This window comes from Phoenix dactylifera, unplaced genomic scaffold (assembly GCF_009389715.1).
Source record: "Phoenix dactylifera cultivar Barhee BC4 unplaced genomic scaffold, palm_55x_up_171113_PBpolish2nd_filt_p 001094F, whole genome shotgun sequence".
NCBI classification, from domain to species: Eukaryota; Viridiplantae; Streptophyta; class Magnoliopsida; order Arecales; family Arecaceae; genus Phoenix; species Phoenix dactylifera.
In genome coordinates this window covers 6,114-14,344 of record NW_024068441.1, presented here as the reverse complement: position 1 = coordinate 14,344, position 8,231 = coordinate 6,114, and the positions used below count along the sequence as shown (strand labels likewise).

Sequence of the window (8,231 nt, the reverse complement as noted above, 5' to 3'; positions counted from 1 at the left end):
CTCCTTATATATTTTTCTGTAATTTTCATTAAAGATTGCAATCAAGAGAGAGACAAGTTCAGAATCTGGTTTAAGAAAAGAATTATTTACCTCTTACCATAATTTAAATTTAATTCAATGTTTATTCAATTTCATGGTAAAACAAGTAGTTATCCGTTTAAGAACATTGATAAGTGCTGGAAAAAGAATATTAAATTATAGATTAATCAGCACTTATCACACCCCCAAACCTACATTTTGCTAGTCCTCGAGCAAAATAAAACTAGAAAAGAAAAATTCTAACTCACTTTCGCAGGCATCGCGATTGCATTTACCATATGCAACAAGGCTTTAAACCCCTAGGTTACCCTAGTGGACGAGTTATAGTCTCGTGAGGGTTTCCAGTGAAGATACCCACAAACTTCAATATTAAAATAAATCATTTATTATCATCATTATTGTTATTATTATTATTATTATTTAGTCGATTGATCTATAAAGTGAAAATCAAATTCCAAATGCATACTAGTAAAGAATTTCAAAAACTTTTTTTTTATATATTAAAATCTAATTTAAGATACATAAATGATAAGAATTTCAAAACACACACAGTTTTATTTACTAAGTCAGCCCAAATTCTAGGTCAAGATGCAATTCAAGTTGAAGTCATTAAGTTTCCGTTAGGGAGTTGTAAGACTTATTTATACTGGAGTGCTCGGTGAAATCTGGACCGTACCCAAGCTAAGAGTTCGGATCTCCAAAATATTGCTAATACCAGTAGTTTCCAAGGATTGGTCGAAGGAACCTATTCACTGATTCAAAATCATCTTATCTGCAGGATTTCGAGAGTTGTGGATGTTTACTTTAGTACCTCACGGGCTTTATCTGTAATATTCCAGTTTACTCGAATTTCTACAACGACGGCTTTCACACTATTGTCTTTTCGGTCAATACAGCTCTTTTTTTTTTTTTCTTTTTTTTTAAGAAAGATATATAAATTGTGCACTTTTACTCTTGTGGTGATTTCTCCGTGTAACGAGCAATCAGTCGACAACTCTCACACCAGTTGGCATAAGGTGTCGGGCATCAAGACTCCCCTACGGACTTATGCTCGGAGTCCTCATCACAAGCCCACTTGACCTTTGACAATAGGTAGCCCTTTTCGATGTTCCTGACTAAATCCATTTTTATTGATTTTTTTTTTTTTATATTGGATTAGATAAGTATGATTCATCAGGGTCCAAGGTTGCTACTATACTATCAACATAATGTCGAGCCTAGACCTTAGAAGGGTCGGCCAGTGTGTAGTGAAATTCCAAAGTATTAATTAGCTTACAACTCCCTAAGAGAGACTTAATAAAAAGAACTTAAATTTGTATTACTTTCCACTAGTCATTGGGCTTTTAGATTTTATATACCTTGTGTGTTTATCATTCTCGCATAAATGTATATAAATTAGGTTTTTTTTTTTTCTTTTTTTAACAAAACTTTTTTTTTATTATTATTTTATGAAAATAAACACATTTTTTTTTAAAAAATTATTTTTAATTTTTAATTTTTTTTTTTAAAGATGATTTTTTTTTATTATTATTTTTTTTTAACTTTTTTTTTAATGAAAATCAAGATGAATACCCCCAAACCTAAACCTAACATTGTCCTCAATGTTAAGAAATAATCTAAGAGAATTGGGTTGCCTCCCAACAAGCGCTAAGTTTATTGTCTTCAGCCAGACACAGTGGGTCCTTAATTATTTTGATAAACAGGGTTCGTTAAATTAAGGGATTCGATCAATTGCCCGTCGGCAACACATTCTACATAAGGTTTTAACCTTTGACCATTGACTTTTAAAACATGTCCACCATTGAGGTGTTGGATCTCTATTGCACCATAAGGAGAAACCTTTTTCACTACGAATGGTCCATCCCACCTAGAGCGAAGTTTACCCGGGAAGAGTCGCAACTTGGAATTGAACAGCCAAACCTTTTGACCAGGTTCGAAGGACTTACGGTTAATATTTTTATCATAAAAAGCTTTAGTCCTTGCTTTATAAATTTTAGCATTTTCATAAGCCTCATTACGCAATTCTTCAAGTTCACTTAGTTGGAGTTTTCGGTGAGGACCAGCCACTGCCATGTCTAAGTTAAATTTTTTTATAGCCCAGAAAGCTCTATGTTCAAGTTCTACCGGTAAGTGACAAGCTTTACCAAAAACTAATCGGTAGGGGGACATGCCAATAGGAGTTTTGTAGGCGGTACGGTAAGCCCAGAGTGCATCATTTATCCTTTGAGACCAATCTTTCCTATCGGGACGTACCGTTTTCTCTAAGATGTGTTTTAACTCTCTATTGGACACCTCGACTTGTCCACTCGTTTGGGGATGGTATGGGGTAGCAACTTTGTGGGTGATGTTATATTTGCGAACCAAAGCCTCGAAAGATCGGTTGCAAAAATGAGATCCCCCATCACTGATAATGGCTCGGGGTGTACCAAAACGACAAAAGATGTTTTCATGTAAAAATTTAATCACAACCTTGTGGTCATTAGTTTTAGTGGCGACAGCTTCTACCCATTTTGAAACATAATCAACCCCTACCAGAATATATTCGAAACCAAAGGATGGTGGGAAAGGGCCCATGAAGTCAATACCCCAGACATCAAAGATTTCTACAATTAAAATAGGATTGAGAGGCATCATATCTCTACGAGAGATAGTACCCATCCGTTGGCACCGTTCACAAGTTTGGCAAAAGTTATGGGCATCTTTGAAAAGTGTGGGCCAATAAAATCCACTTTGTAAAACTTTTGCTGCAGTTTTTCTACCCCCAAAATGTCCCCCACAAGCTTGTGAATGGCAGAATGAAAGAATACTTTGAAATTCACATTCAGGGACACATCGACGGATGATTTGATCGGGACAATACTTGAATAAATCAGGATCATCCCAATAATAGAACTTTACTTGTGAAAAGAATCGGTTCTTATCTTGAGTTGACCAATCATCAGGAATTCGTCCTATGGCAAGGTAATTCACTATGTTTGCAAACCATGGCGTTTTTATTCTTTGTACCTCAAATAATTGTTCATCTGGAAAAGAATCGTGCAAGGGTGAGGTATTTTTACAAGAGGGCTCAAGAAGAATCCTAGATAAGTGGTCCGCTACGACATTTGCAGTTCCTTTCTTGTCACGAATTTCTAGGTCAAATTCTTGTAGTAAAAGAATCCATCGAATCAGACGGGGTTTGGTATCCTTCTTTGCAAGAAGGTGTCGAAGGGCAGCATGATCAGTGAATACGGTAACCTTGGATCCTAATAAGTAAGATCGAAACTTGTCTAGTGCGAATACTACTGCTAGCAACTCTTTCTCAGTGGTGGTGTAGTTTAATTGTGCATCTGAGAGTGCTTTACTAGCATAGTAAATGACATGAGGTACTTTATCTAGCCGTTGCCCTAAAACTGCCCCAATAGCATAGTCGGATGCATCACACATTAGCTCAAATGGAAGCGTCCAATTAGGGGGCCGTATGATAGGTGCAGTGGTCAATTTCGAGCGAAGATTTTCAAATGCCTCCTCGCATGTTTTATCAAAGACAAAGGGAGTGTCCTTGGCAAGAAGATTGCACAAGGGTTTGGAAATCTTACTAAAATCCTGAATAAAGCGACGGTAGAAACCAGCATGGCCAAGGAATGATCGGATTTGTTTCACAGTTTTTGGTGGAGGAAGATTGGAAATAAGATCGACTTTGGCTTTATCTACTTCAATGCCCCTCTTGGACACGACGTGTCCTAAAACTATGCCTTCTTGAACCATAAAATGGCTCTTTTCCCAACTTAGTACTAGGTTGGTCTCCTTACATCTTTTCAAAACTAAGGTCAAATTGTCTAGACAATCATCAAAAGATAGGCCAAAAACTGAGAAATCATCAATGAACACTTCTAGAAAGTTTTCCACCATATCTGAAAAAATGGCCATCATGCATCGTTGAAAAGTTGCGGGTGCATTGCATAGTCCAAAAGGCATCCTCCTATATGCAAATGTCCCAAATGGGCAAGTAAAAGTGGTTTTCTCTTGATCGTCCGGGTAAACAGGTACTTGATTATATCCAGAATAACCATCTAAGAAGCAGTAGAAACCTTGACCAGCCAACCGTTCCAAAATTTGATCTATGAAAGGTAGAGGGAAATGGTCTTTCCTAGTCATCGAATTAAGTTTTCTGTAGTCAATACACACGCGCCAACCCGTGGTTGTGCGTGTTTGTATCAATTCTCCTTCCGTATTTTCAACCACAGTGATACCTGATTTCTTGGGTACCACTTGTGTCGGACTCACCCACTTACTATCAGAAATTGGATAAATGATTCCGGCATCTAATAACTTCACCACTTCTTTCTTGACTACCTCCTTCATATTAGGATTGAGTCTTCTTTGCATTTCTCGGGTGGGCTTTGCATCATCTTCGAGATGAATTCGATGCATGCAAACAGAGGGGTCAACCCCTTTCAAATCGGCTACAGACCATCCTATGGCTTGTTTATTTTCTTCTAGCACCCTCAAAAGTTTACCCTCCTGTTCAGTAGATAAGTTGGCTGCGATAATTACAGGGAGGCTATCTTCTGGTCCTAGAAAGGCATACTTAAGATTTGTTGGAAGTGGCTTTAACTCAAGTTTAGGTGGTGAATCAATGGAAGGACAAAGTGGCGTGCTAGCAATGGGAGGAAGAGGTTCAGGTCGGCTCTTCCAAGGAAGGGAACTCACAGGAGATTGATTGTCAAGTAAGATGTTAACTTCTTCTATGGCCTTGTCTATATCAAAGTTGTCAATGTCAAAATGGGCCAGACATGCCTCTAAGGGGTCATCTGCTAAGATATAGGGAAGGGCTTCCTCTACAAGATCATCCATTTCGTCAATTAGGCAACACTCGTCTTCCCTCACATGTTGGTCAGCGGCATGAAACACATTCAATTTAATTTTCATGTTCCCAAATGATATATCCATTGCCCCAGTTCTACAGTTGATGCATGCATTGGCTGTCGCTAAAAAGGGACGACCAAGAATCACAGGGATTTGTTTTTTTAGGTTGGGCACATGTTCCATGTCAAGGACGATAAAATCTACTGGAAAATAGAACTTGTCTACCTTGACAAGAACATCTTCAATCATCCCCCGTGGTATCTTCACAGATCGATCAGCCAATTGTAAGGACACCGAGGTAGGTTTTAATTCACCTAACCCAAATTTCTCATAGACTGAATAGGGTAGAAGATTCACACTTGCCCCTAGATCTAAGAGTGCTCGGTCGATGGAGTTATTTCCTATGACACAGAAAATAGTGGGGGCACCAGGATCTTTGAACTTTGGAGGGGTGTTGTGTTGGAGAATGGAACTTACCTGCTCAGTTAGGAGGACCTTTTTAGGCACATGTGTCCTAGATTTTCGCTTTTGGGTGCAAAGGTCTTTGAGAAATTTGGCATAGGAGGGAACTTGTTTGATGGCATCAAGGAGTGGGAGGTTGATTTTAACTTGTTTGAAGACCTCTATCATCTCTTCTAATGAAGTTCCCTTTTTGCCAAATGGTGAGGGTGAAGTAAGAGCTTCAGGAAATGGAGCCTTTGGAATGTGGGTTGTGGCAGATGGTGGACTAGCTGAAGAAGGTTTTGGGTTTTCATGTGAAACATTCCTCTCCTCTTCTTCATCTTCCTTATTGTTACTCTCCCCAACCTTATTATCTATTATACGACCACTCCTTAGGGTAGTCAAAGCATTGGCTTGCTCATGATTTAGTCGGGTTTCTTGAGCCACGTATTGTCCTCTTGGATTACTCATTGGTTGACTTGGAAGCTTACCTTCCTCTCGTTTATTTAATGCATTGGCTAGTTGACCCATTTGGGATTCTAGCTTAGCAATTGATTGTGTGTGAGAGTGCAATAGTTGTGTATTTGCCTCCAAACCTTGAAGGGCAGTCAACACCTTCTCCTCAAAGGCTGTATTTCTTTGGGTTGGAGGGGGAGGGTATTGAGTTGAGGGACGGTAGAGATGAAAATTCTGAGGATTTTGAAAATTTTGAGAGTGGGGTTGGGCAGAGTTCGAAGCTTGCTGTCTCCAAGAGAAATTTGGATGATTCCGCCATCCCGGGTTATATGTATTGGAAAATGGGTCATTACTCGGTCTGGGCTGTGTTTGAGCAGCATTGATATGTTCTTGTACGAGTTCGGGAAATTGGGGTGCTGAGGGGCACTCATGAATAGAATGTGATGGGCTAGAACAGATAGCACACACTTGTGCTTGGGAAGAGCTAATGACATGTCCCCCTACCATCAGTTGGTCAATCTTATGGGACAATGCATCTACCTTGCTAGACAGGTCCATAGAATTACTTATTTCACAAATGGTTCCTCTTCTTTGAGAATTCGGGGGTGCTTGACGAGAACATGAAGCATGGTGGAGGGAGTTTTCATTAAGATTTTCAAATAATTGCCATGCTTCATGCTCATTTCGAAGCATGAAAGTCCCCCCGCATGCAGCATCAATCATATGACGGTTTCGTTCAGTCAATCCATCATAGAAGCATTGCACTAGCTGCCACTTAGGTATTTGATGATGAGGGCATTTACGGATTAGGTCCCTAAATCTCTCCCAAGTTTCATGAAATTCTTCTCCCTCAGTTTGGGAGAAGCTTGTAATGGCACGTCTAAACTGGTTCGTTCTTCCTATGGGAAAGTATTTTTTAAGGAATTCTTGTTGCATTTGATCCCAAGAACGAATTGAGTTAGCTTCTAAAGAATTCAGCCATTGTTTGGCTCTATCTTTAAGGGAGAAGGGGAATAATCTAAGTTTCAGAGCATCATCAGTAAAATTCTGAATCTTGACAGTGGTGCAAATCTCAAGAAATTCATCTAAATGTTTGTATGGGTCTTCATTGGTGAGCCCATAAAAAGATGGGAGCATTTGGATCACACTAGACTTTATTTCATATTGTACAGCTGCTACCTCAGGTAATCGAATGCAAGATGGGGAAGTGTAAATGGTGGGAGTAAAGTATTCCCTCAGGAGTTTGGGTTGTTCTTCAGCCATCTTAAGAGGTGGGGATGATCCTAATGTTTTGATCTTAGCTCGAATGTTCCTAAGGGTTCGTTCTATTTCAGGGTCAAAAGGTAATAGGTTTTGTACTCTAGAACGACTACCGTGCATACACTAGTACTCGATCAATCAAGCATGCAATAAAAGAAAAACACATCAGTCCTTGATTTGTCCTAAAATCACTAGACAGCTCCTAACTGGTTTGAAGAGGGCACCTAAGCCTCCAATCCGGTCTAATGAACCGAGTTGACCAGGTAAGCTCCCAGGTAAGTGGAGGGGTCACGATGCGTTCGCAAAGGTCCCACTTAAAACCCACTTGCCTCGAACAGATGAACTGTCTCCCTTATAGGGACAAAGCTTGCCTAGACATCAACTAAGCCACAGAGCGAAATTGGTGCAACTTTCGGTGATCTTCGTCCTATTGAGCTCGAATGTCCCTAGGGGCCAACGTCTAATTGATTTTAATTAAAGATGACACTATGTGAGATTGAGTTCACCTAAATTGGGCAAGAGTCCGGTGATGAAATCCGGCTCTTATCTTGTTGGGGTGATTGCCCTTACTATGTGCAAATTGATTTGTGTATGTGTATCAAGCATGCATTCACAATTTTGCTATAATTAAAATCAAACAATCACCACAAAATTTCAAACCAATAATTAATTTAAATAAGAAAAGTTTAGAGGTTACCAAAGGAAATTTCCCCAGCAATTTTAAATTTTTTTTTTAGCAAACCTCCAAAGCATTCCTTTCTGATAGCCCAGATCTCCTCTTCGATTCCGGATCAAATAAGACCAAAAGAAAAATTAAAAAAAAAAAAAATTAGTAGAAGAGAAAAAGGAGATAAGAAAAGTAACAATAATAGAGAATAATTTTTTTATATATATATATTTTTTTGAAAGTTTTTTTTAATTAATTAATTTTTTTTTTATGATAGGAAAAATAACTATGCAAGCAATCCCCGGCAACGGCGCCAAAAATTGATCGGTTCTTTCAATTTTGAAATTAAACCACGCAATAGCACGTATCTTGTAGGATAGTGATTACGGGTGTCGGTCCACAGGGATTGAAGAATAAGTTATTTTTCTTTTAAAAATAAATCAAAAAGAAGGATTTGCTAACTTGATTTAACTAAATCAAACTATGAGTACGGATTGAAATTTTATCAAAGTAAATAGAT

The 8,231-nt window shown here is 38.7% G+C and overlaps 1 non-coding gene across 1 annotated transcript; it reads left to right on the top strand.

Annotated features, from left to right (window-relative positions):
• Positions 1-6,565: 6,565 nt before the first annotated feature.
• Positions 6,566-6,671, top strand: LOC120107967. The gene has a single exon (XR_005509540.1). It is a non-coding gene; the product is annotated as a small nucleolar RNA R71 (small nucleolar RNA).
• The last annotated feature ends 1,560 nt before the right edge of the window (positions 6,672-8,231 follow it).